The sequence below is a fragment of the Trichoplax adhaerens genome, genomic scaffold, assembly GCF_000150275.1.
Source record: "Trichoplax adhaerens TRIADscaffold_22 genomic scaffold, whole genome shotgun sequence".
Classification (NCBI taxonomy): domain Eukaryota; kingdom Metazoa; phylum Placozoa; class Uniplacotomia; order Trichoplacea; family Trichoplacidae; genus Trichoplax; species Trichoplax adhaerens.
The window spans coordinates 21076-31410 of NW_002060963.1; positions in this window are offsets into that span (position 1 = coordinate 21076).

Genomic DNA, 10335 nt, shown 5'->3' on the forward strand with positions numbered 1-10335 from the left:
TGTACAGTACTACCTGAAAAAAGAAAAGCCTAGTGGGTATGAGGATCCCCATATCCTTGGATATCCTTACCGAAAATTGAAAATATAGAGATAACTTAGTTCTATCCTTGCAGTGTTCAATTAATTAGACAGTACGTTGTAGTATTTGCGTAAGTAAACATCGAAAAAAGTAGGATATACGTTGACTATACCTGTTCATGATTTGGTTTCAGTTAAAATCAAACTGAAACTTTAAAAATAATAAGCAGATCAAATCGGCTTCAAATAAAATCTTTGCATATTAAATATGAAAGATATAAACCATGTAATGCTGCTGCATCATACATGATCAACCAATCAATTAAATGTAAAGGCAATTTATAAGGCGCTGTATTGGCCACTGCATGGAGTTATGTCAGTTACAGGCTTACAGTGCTCTGTACGCAAACTATTCTTTTACTACATCATCACAAGCCTTTATGTTTCCAAATTACTGTGCTTTGAATCAATTTTACATCTTCCTCTTACATTTTGCAGTTCCATATCTAGTCATAAGTTTCTAAAGAAATGATTTAGTTAACTGTGAGGGAGATATATACAACGCTAAACTAAGTGGAACATAATAAACAATAAATTATGTGGAACATAATAACGATAAACTATGTGGAGCAGTAGTGATACACCCATATTTGATATAGTTACGTTATTCTGAATAGATATTATAGTGAAGCTAATATTAGATGATTGCTAACTACTATATTAGAAATTGTTGATGACTAATAGTAGCCAGTTGACTAATTATGGTACAAGATTTATGTAGCTAGAAACACTGTAGTGGTTAAGATGCCCTTCGAAGAAAGGGCCTAGACGTTAATAGAAGAGTAGTGACATCTCAAGTAGAATGATTTAGATTGTAAAAAATAATGATGTACGATTAGAGAAAAGTATTTTGTTAGATGACTCATGTCTGATTGTTATAAATAGATTTAAGGAAATGTTTATAAGAAATGCAGAGATGAGCTCACAGAGGAGAAGAGACTTCACTTCGCTTTGAGCTCGGAATACTTTTAGAATTTAGACTAGATTCTTGTGGTAATTAATTATTGCTCTACTATACCTAAAAACCTTGTAATAAAAGCCTTTTAGAAAATATCATTTGACTAAGATAGTTATTGTGAAACGTATTTATTACAGGAACATAATAACGATAAACTATATGGAATATAATAACTATGTGGAACATAGTAAGAATAAATTACAGTATGTGGAATATAATTACTATAAAATTATTTGGAACATAACGAGAAACTGCGTAGAACATAGTAACGATAAACTATGTGGAAGTTAAATAACTATAAACTATGTAGAATAAAATAACAATAAATTGTGTGGAATATAATAACGATAAACTATGTGGAACATAACAGCCATGAACTATTTGGAACATAATTAATAAACTACGTGAAATAATAACGACAAACTACAGTACAGTACAGTATATGGAACATGGAAATAATACACTATGTGGAGCATAATACCCATAAACTATGTAGATGATAATAAAAGAGATGGAATATAATAGTAAATTATGTGAAACTGCTTTAAGGTTGATAAACTACCGTACGTCGAACACAACGATATACGTTTTAACGATAAACTACCATGGTAGAACATACAAACAACTGGTACCGTACGGTATTTATATTAACAACACAGCGACGAACCATGTACTTCATCTTAACTCTCTCTTTAAAACTTCCGGATTTTATACCGTCGACGGCAAATTATACCGCAGGGTATCTGCAGAATCATACCCTCAATGGCAGATCATACCGTAGGGTATCTGCAGAATCTACAGTAAATATCCCTAACACTTACTGTAGAAGTTCTAACCATTGTAGTTCTTCCCTATGGTCCCAACATAGCTATTCTGTGTAATGCTATAGGTTTCTGCACTATTTATATACAGTAAGCCTTCCTAACACTTGCAAGTCCTAATCATTGTAGTTCATCCCTATGGTCCTAACTAAGGAACGTGAGTGAAGTTTAGATTTTGAAACTTCACCAAGTGCACATTATATACTACTGTATACTGAGTGTATAGTATACAGTATAGTACACTATACAGTAGCATACTGTACTGTATAGGGGACTGTATAGTGTACAACGTATAACGTGATCTTTTTCCTATCCGATTCTTTAATATGAAGTTAAACACTTTAGTATTAACCAATGTAACATAATATACCGTATGCATACACTGTATACCAGTGTGCTGCTGTGACAGTATTATATAATATACTGTATTAGAGTAGAAATATCTATGTTAGGATAATTTTGTTAGCCTGTCCTTATTTAGTTAACTTCTAATTTAGATATGCTGTGTTTTAATATAACACTGACTTTTAATGGCAGTGGCATATATACATATACTGAAATTAATAGTTACGGTATATTAGAGAATGCGAATTATCTACTCACAGTTCGAATCATTGTGATTGTAACTTACTTCTGGTAGGTTGTAAATTATCGTGAAAATGTCTCGTGATAGGACATATCGTAATCTGACTATTCTGTATTAGTCATCAGATGTCTATGTTCGTAAATACTGTTATCTGCATTTGGGAGCAGTAGCTAAAATTAATGTCTTGTTCAGTGAATGATTTCAAAGTTAATTCGTACTAACGATGACTCGTGAACTATTGAGGAAGAGTATATAAATGCAATATATCGTGTAATAAAGTTAATTCTTAAACTTAGTGTTTAACGTAAAATATGAGGCGTCTAAGTCTTTGTGCAGTCTGCTAGTAGAGCAAAAGATAGATAGATTTGCTAAGTTGAGATTACTAGATTAACATTCTACTATTAGCTATAGCCTTTTTATTGCTAATGTTCTGTAAACCTTTTTATGACCGCAATAAAGTTATTCTTGTCCTAAGGCATTCAGTCTCAGCATTATTGTAAACTAGTGCTTCGGAACAGTTTAGAAATAACAATTATTACAAGCACTGTACTGCATAGTGATGAGAACGATGTTAGAGACCCACAATGCAGTTGTTACAAAACAGCTTTGCAACGAAATGACGTAATGTACGATCAATAAGTCAATTCCTTCAACCACGTATCGAGGAACGATATTTGCGCTATCAGGAATACTTTTGCTCTACTAGCAGACAGCACAAAGACTTAGACGCCTCATATTTTACGTTAAACACTAAGTTTAAGAATTAGAGAGGCTACTTTAGCTCTCTCTAAGATCCTTTTATACTATCCGGGCTCATCTTATTTGTCAACATATTTTGAACAAAACTCTAACATAAATATTCTCATACGGGAACTATTATTTATTAATATTTTACTATAAACTTTGGCCACTGCTAGCCGCGCCATGTTTTCTTCCTCTTGACTCTTGCTTTGCCCTTTCGGAGCCTATCAGGTTACCCACCGGGCTCACAACTTCATCTCCCGCTAAGTAGGTAATTCTCGGCCTGCGGTGTGACTAATCTGAGCCCAATCATCGCAGCTAAAAAACAGTCTCGCGACCGATCCAACATAGCGCTAACATAAAATCTAAAAATATCTAATTCTAATAGAGATCACATTATTACAATACTATATACTGTAGGAGAGGGTCTACCATAGAGGTAAAATGATTTTTTCTTTTACCTCCTGATATCTATAATATGGAGGGCACTCGCTTCAGGAACATAGCGTTGTGTTAATACAAGGAGGGAGAGTGTAAGACTTACCTGGCGTTCGAGGAGTATACGATCTAACGTAGAATTAATAGCTCAAGTTTTGCATTACATGAGCATAAATAACAGCAAATTGTCGTGAGTGCATTATAACATCTTCAATTAGCAATTATCGCTTTAATCCAACGAATTGAAACATTCTATTCTGTTTGTTTGATAAGACTTTCTCAGAAAACTATTACGTTCACAATTGTCTTAAATTAGGTGTATATATGTAAGATATATTATCAGAAATTCCAAAATTGAAACGAAGCCTCACGTTAGGTCCGTTACAACGTCAACTGTAGTACTTTAATTGTAAAACTTTCAACCTGGCTTCAAGATTAAGGTGTTTGCTGTGGCTATTACTGATGATACTCAGCGATTGTATACTGACGCTACTGGAATACTACACATTTCTGAGGTATTCTTTCAAGATGTGCGAAATCTGTATATTTAATTTTAAACAACATTGGCTTTAAAGAATGTAACACTGTAATTTTAAAAATTTTGCAGAAGTAAACACTTTTCGCTCGTAATGTCTGATACATAGAGTATTTTGGTGATGTACTATTTTGTTTTACGGATGGGAGGACCATAGCGATATGGATTAAAGAAAAATAGTTAAACCCTTAGAGTTTTACAACTTATTATTCTCTTCAATCATTAATATACAGTATACAGTCAATGAGAATCATTACAACAAGCTAACACATTTTCTTGTAAGGATCCAGAACTACAATAAAAAACATAAAATGGGAGTATTCGAAGAGTTAAGCTGTTGACAATGTATGATTAGCGTATTAAGCATTAGAATAAACATAACGTAAAAGGTAATTAACATTTTAAATAAAACTGATCTGTATCGTATTATAAGGTACTCAAATAACCAGAAATAAACTATACAAAACAGGATAACGATAGACTATGTGGAACATTAGAACTATACAAAATAAGGTAACAGTAGACTACGTGGAACATTACAACGATAAATTATACTATACAAAACAAGATAACGATAGACTATGTAGAACATTAGAACGAGAAGCTATACTATACAAAACAAGATACGATAGACTATGTAGAACACTGTTACCAAGAAATTGATGAGAAAATGGCAAATTGTCCGCGTCAAATTGTACTAGACCCTGAAAAACATTACGGAACTATTACGGTAATATTAAATTGTCTCTAGTTGTGTGGAACATGGTGTCAGTTCCTCCTATGTTAGCGCTATATATATACTATTGATTATCTATTGGTGGGAATCGGAAAGATGTAGCGGTGTTAATGGGCCTCTTGGCGAGAAGTGCAGCTGGAAGTCCTAGAAGATTGACTATTGGTCGAGGAGCTGAGAAACAAGGTTCGAGGCGATATAAACAAGACGTGGATCATGTTAAAGGGCTTCTATACTGTAGCCGTTACGATATACTATTTTGTATAGGGAAAATTGTGATAGAGTTTTGATGTAAATATTTACATCAAAGATAGATATATAAGGAGGCTAATTTAATTGTAGAAATAGATAGATTCATTCATAGGTTAGCTTGAAGAAGTCATAGTGGATATTCTTTTGATATTATATCTGTAGTTTCTAATGCCTGTATTTTAACATCGTAATAAACTTTTTATATTAACCGAGTCTTACTCATTCTTGTGAGTCGATTGTAGTTAATATAGGGAAGTAGTATTACAGGAACATTCCTGGATTACTAGAAAATACTGCTTACTTTCCTCTTTCTAGTAGTCCTTAAAATAAACACAGTATATTGATAAACCAGGTGGAGAACGGTCTAGGACAACTTGACGCGGCTGTACAAGGTAATAGTATAGGATGGAAACAATATCAATATAGATTTGATATTTACAAGGGTGAATTGCATACTTTACAGCGTTAAATCCTATACACCGTAAAATTAATCCAATGCAGTAAACTTTCTGTTTTGATATTACGAGGGTGGATTTAATATTTTACAGCGTGAAATTAATTTAATGCGGTAAATTATCCGGTTTCGAGTAGAGCATTACAATAGTAAACTATATACAGTACATGAAATATAAAACAATCAACTACGTGAAACATATAAACGATAAGGTGTGTGGAACATTAAAACTATACTGTAAACTACAGAATGCAGAATATAAAACGATCAACTATGTGAAACCAAAGAACGATAACCTATGTAGAATATAAATACGATAAACTAAGTGGAACGTTGAAACTATGGACTATGTGGAATATAATTACTATAAACTATGTGGAACATTAAAGCCATACTATAAACAAAGAATGCCGAATAACGAACGATTAACTACGTGAAACATAGAAACGATAACCTATGTGGAATATAAATACGATAAACTATGTGGAACATACATACGATAAACCATGTGAAACATTGAAACTATCCTGTGAACTAAAGAATGCGGAATATAAAACGCTCAACTATGTAAAACACAAAAACGATAACCTATGTGGAAGATGAATACGATAAAGTAAAGAATGCGGAACATAAAACCATCAACTAATTGGAACATAAAAAGGATAACCTATGTAAAATATCAATACGATAAACTATGTGGAACATTCAAACTATTAATTATTTGGAAAATAAATACCATAAACTATGTGAAAAATAGTAACGATAAGCTCTATGCTACCAATCAAGACAAACCATGTGAAATATCGTTACCAAGAACTGATATGAAAATGTTCAAGTTTATGGGCTAATTGAACTATGTGGAACATACATACGTTAAACTATGTAAAACATTTAAACTACACTGTAAACTAATATACTGTATACGGAATATGAAACCATCAACTAGAGTATATAATGTATAAATACGATAACCTACGTGGAAAATATATACGATAAGCTACGTGGAACATACGAGCGATCAACTATGTGGAACATCGTTACTATAGACTATTTGGAACACAAAGCTTTAAACTATGTGGAACATTAAAACTATACTGTAAACTAAAGAGTGCAACTATACTGTAAATTACAGAATGTAGGAAAAAAACGATCAACTATGTGAAACATAAGAACGACAACCTATGTGGAACATTGAAACTATGGACTATGTGGAACATAATTACTATAAACTATGTGGAACATAGAAACCGTACTATAAACTAAAGAATGCTAAATGTAAAACGATTAACTACGTGAAACATAAAAACGATAACCTATGTGGAAAATAAAATAGGATAGACTATGTGGAACATTAAAACTATACTATAAACTAATATAAACATGATAAACTAGTTGGAATATATATACGATAAACTATGTGGAACATTGGAACTATATTGTAAACTAAAGAATGCGGAATACAAAACCATCAACTATGTAACTGTAATACTACTTCCCTATATTAACTACAATCGACTCACAAGAATGAGTAAGACTCGGTTAATATAAAAAGTTTATTACGATGTTAAAATACAGGCATTAGAAACTACAGATATAATATCAAAAGAATATCCACTATGACTTCTTCAAGCTAACCTATGAGTAAATCTGTCTCTACAATTATATTAGCCTCCTTATATATCTATCTTTGATGTAAATATTTACATCAAAACTCTATCACAATTTTCCCTATACAAAATAGTATATCGTAACGGCTACAGTATAGAAGCCCTTTAACATCATCCGCGTCTTGTTTATATCGCCTCGAACCTTGTTTCTCAGCTCCTCGACCAATAGTCAATCTTCTAGGACTTCCAGCTGCGCTTTTCGCCAAGAGGCCCATTAACACCGCTACATCTTTCCGATTCCCACCAATAGATAATCAATAGTATATATATAGCGCTAACATAGGAGGAACTGAAATCATGTTCCACACAACTAGAGACAATTTAATATTACCGTTACAGTAACGCACAAAAACGATAACCTATGTAAAACAGAAAATACGATAAACTATGTGGAACATTAAAACGATAAACTAAGAGGAACATGAAGACTATGAGCTATGTAGAACATAGATACCATAAACTATGCGAAACATTAAAACTATACTGTAAACTATAGAGTGCAGAAGATAAAACCCATAACCTATCTGGAACAAACATCAATACGATAAACTATGTGGGACATTAAAACTATACTGTAAGCTAAAGAATGCGGAATATAAAACCATCAAGTAATTGGAACATAAATACTGTAAACTGTATGGAATATTAAAACTATAAACTATGTGAAACATAGTAACGATGAGCTATGTAGTACAAATCAAGAAAACTATGTGGAACACCAGTACCAAGAAATGATATGAAAATGTCCAAGTTTATAATCTAATTGAGCTATGTGGAAATAAATACGATAAAGTATGTGGAACATTAAAACTACACTGTAAACTAATGTATACGGAATATAAAACTGTAATACGACTTCCCTATATTAACTACAATCGACTCACAAGAATGAGTAAGACTCGGTTAATATAAAAAGTTTATTACGATGTTAAAATACAGGCATTAGAAACTACAGATATAATATCAAAAGAATATCTACTATGTCTTCTTCAAGCTAACCTATGAATGAATCTATCTACCTCTACAATTATATTAGCCTCCTTATATATCTATCTTTGATGTAAATATTTACATCAAAACTCTATCACAATTTTCCCTATACAAAATAGTATATCGTAACGGCTACAGTATAGAAGCCCTTTAACATGATCCACGTCTTGTTTATATCGCCTCGAACCTTGTTTCTCAGCTCCTCGACCAATAGTCAATCTTCTAGGACTTCCAGCTGCACTTCTCGCCAAGAGGCCCATTAACACCGCTACATCTTTCCGATTCCCACCAATAGATAATCAATAGTATATATAGCGCTAACATAGGAGGAACTGACACCATGTTCCACACAACTAGAGACAATTTAATATTACCGTTACAAAACCCATCAACTACAGTATGTTATACATAAAAACGATAACCTACAGTAAGTGGAACATTGTAACTATGAGCTATGTGGAACATAAATACTGTAAACTATAAATAATAAAACACGACAAACTATGTGGAACATTAAAACTATACTATAAACTAAAGAGTGCGAAATATAAACGCTGAATTATGTGGAACATAGATACTATGCACTACGTAAAAAATTGAAACTATACTGTAAACTAAACAATGCGGAATATAAAACCATCCACTAATTAGAATATAAAAACGATAACCTATAGTAAGTAGAACATCGTTACGATAAACTATGTGGAACATAAATACTGTAAACTTTATGCAATAGCCTAACTATAAGCTAACCTCAGAAACTATATGGATTAGCGTAACTATAAACTATGTGGAACATCGTTACTAAGAAACGATATGAAAATATCGCAAGTTTATAGACTATGTGGAACATTGAAACTATACTGTAAACTAAACAATGCGTAATATAAAACCAACAACTATTTAGAACATAAAAAACGATAACCTACAGTAAGTGGAACATTGTAACTATGAGCTATGTGGAACATAAATACTGTAAACTATATGGAATATGAAAACTATAAACTATGTGGAACATCGTTACTAAGAAACGATATGGAATAACCAATCTATAAACTATGTGGAACATCGTTACTAAGAAACGATATGGAATAGCCTATATATAAACTATGTGGAACATCGCTACTAACAAACGATATGGAATTGCCTATCTATAAACTATGTGGAACATCGTTACTAAGAAACGATATGAACATTGCTACTAAGAAACGATATGGAATAGCCAATCTATAAACTATGTGGAACATCGTTACTAAGAAACGATATGGAATAGCCAATCTATAAACTATGTGGAACATCCTTACTAAGAAACTATATGGAACAGCTTAACTATAAACTATGTGGAACATCGTTACTAAGAAACGATAAGGAACAACCTAACTATACACTATGTGGAACATCGTTACTTAGATTAACTATAAACTATGTGGAACATCGTTACTTAGATTAACTATAAACTATGTGGAACATCGTTACTTAGATTAACTATAAACTATGTGGAACATCGTTACTTAGATTAACTATAAACTATGTGGAACATCGTTACTTAGATTAACTATAAACTATGTGGAACATCGTTACTTAGATTAACTATAAACTATGTGGAACATCGTTACTTAGATTAACTATAAACTATGTGGAACATCGTTACTTAGATTAACTATAAACTATGTGGAACATCGTTACTTAGATTAACTATAAACTATGTGGAACATCGTTACTTAGATTAACTATAAACTATGTGGAACATCGTTACTTAGATTAACTATAAACTATGTGGAACATCGTTACTTAGATTAACTATAAACTATGTGGAACATCGTTACTTAGATTAACTATAAACTATGTGGAACATCGTTACTTAGATTAACTATAAACTATGTGGAACATCGTTACTTAGATTAACTATAAACTATGTGGAACATCGTTACTTAGATTAACTATAAACTATGTGGAACATCGTTACTTAGATTAACTATAAACTATGTGGAACATCGTTACTTAGATTAACTATAAACTATGTGGAACATCGTTACTTAGATTAACTATAAACTATGTGGAACATCGTTACTTAGATTAACT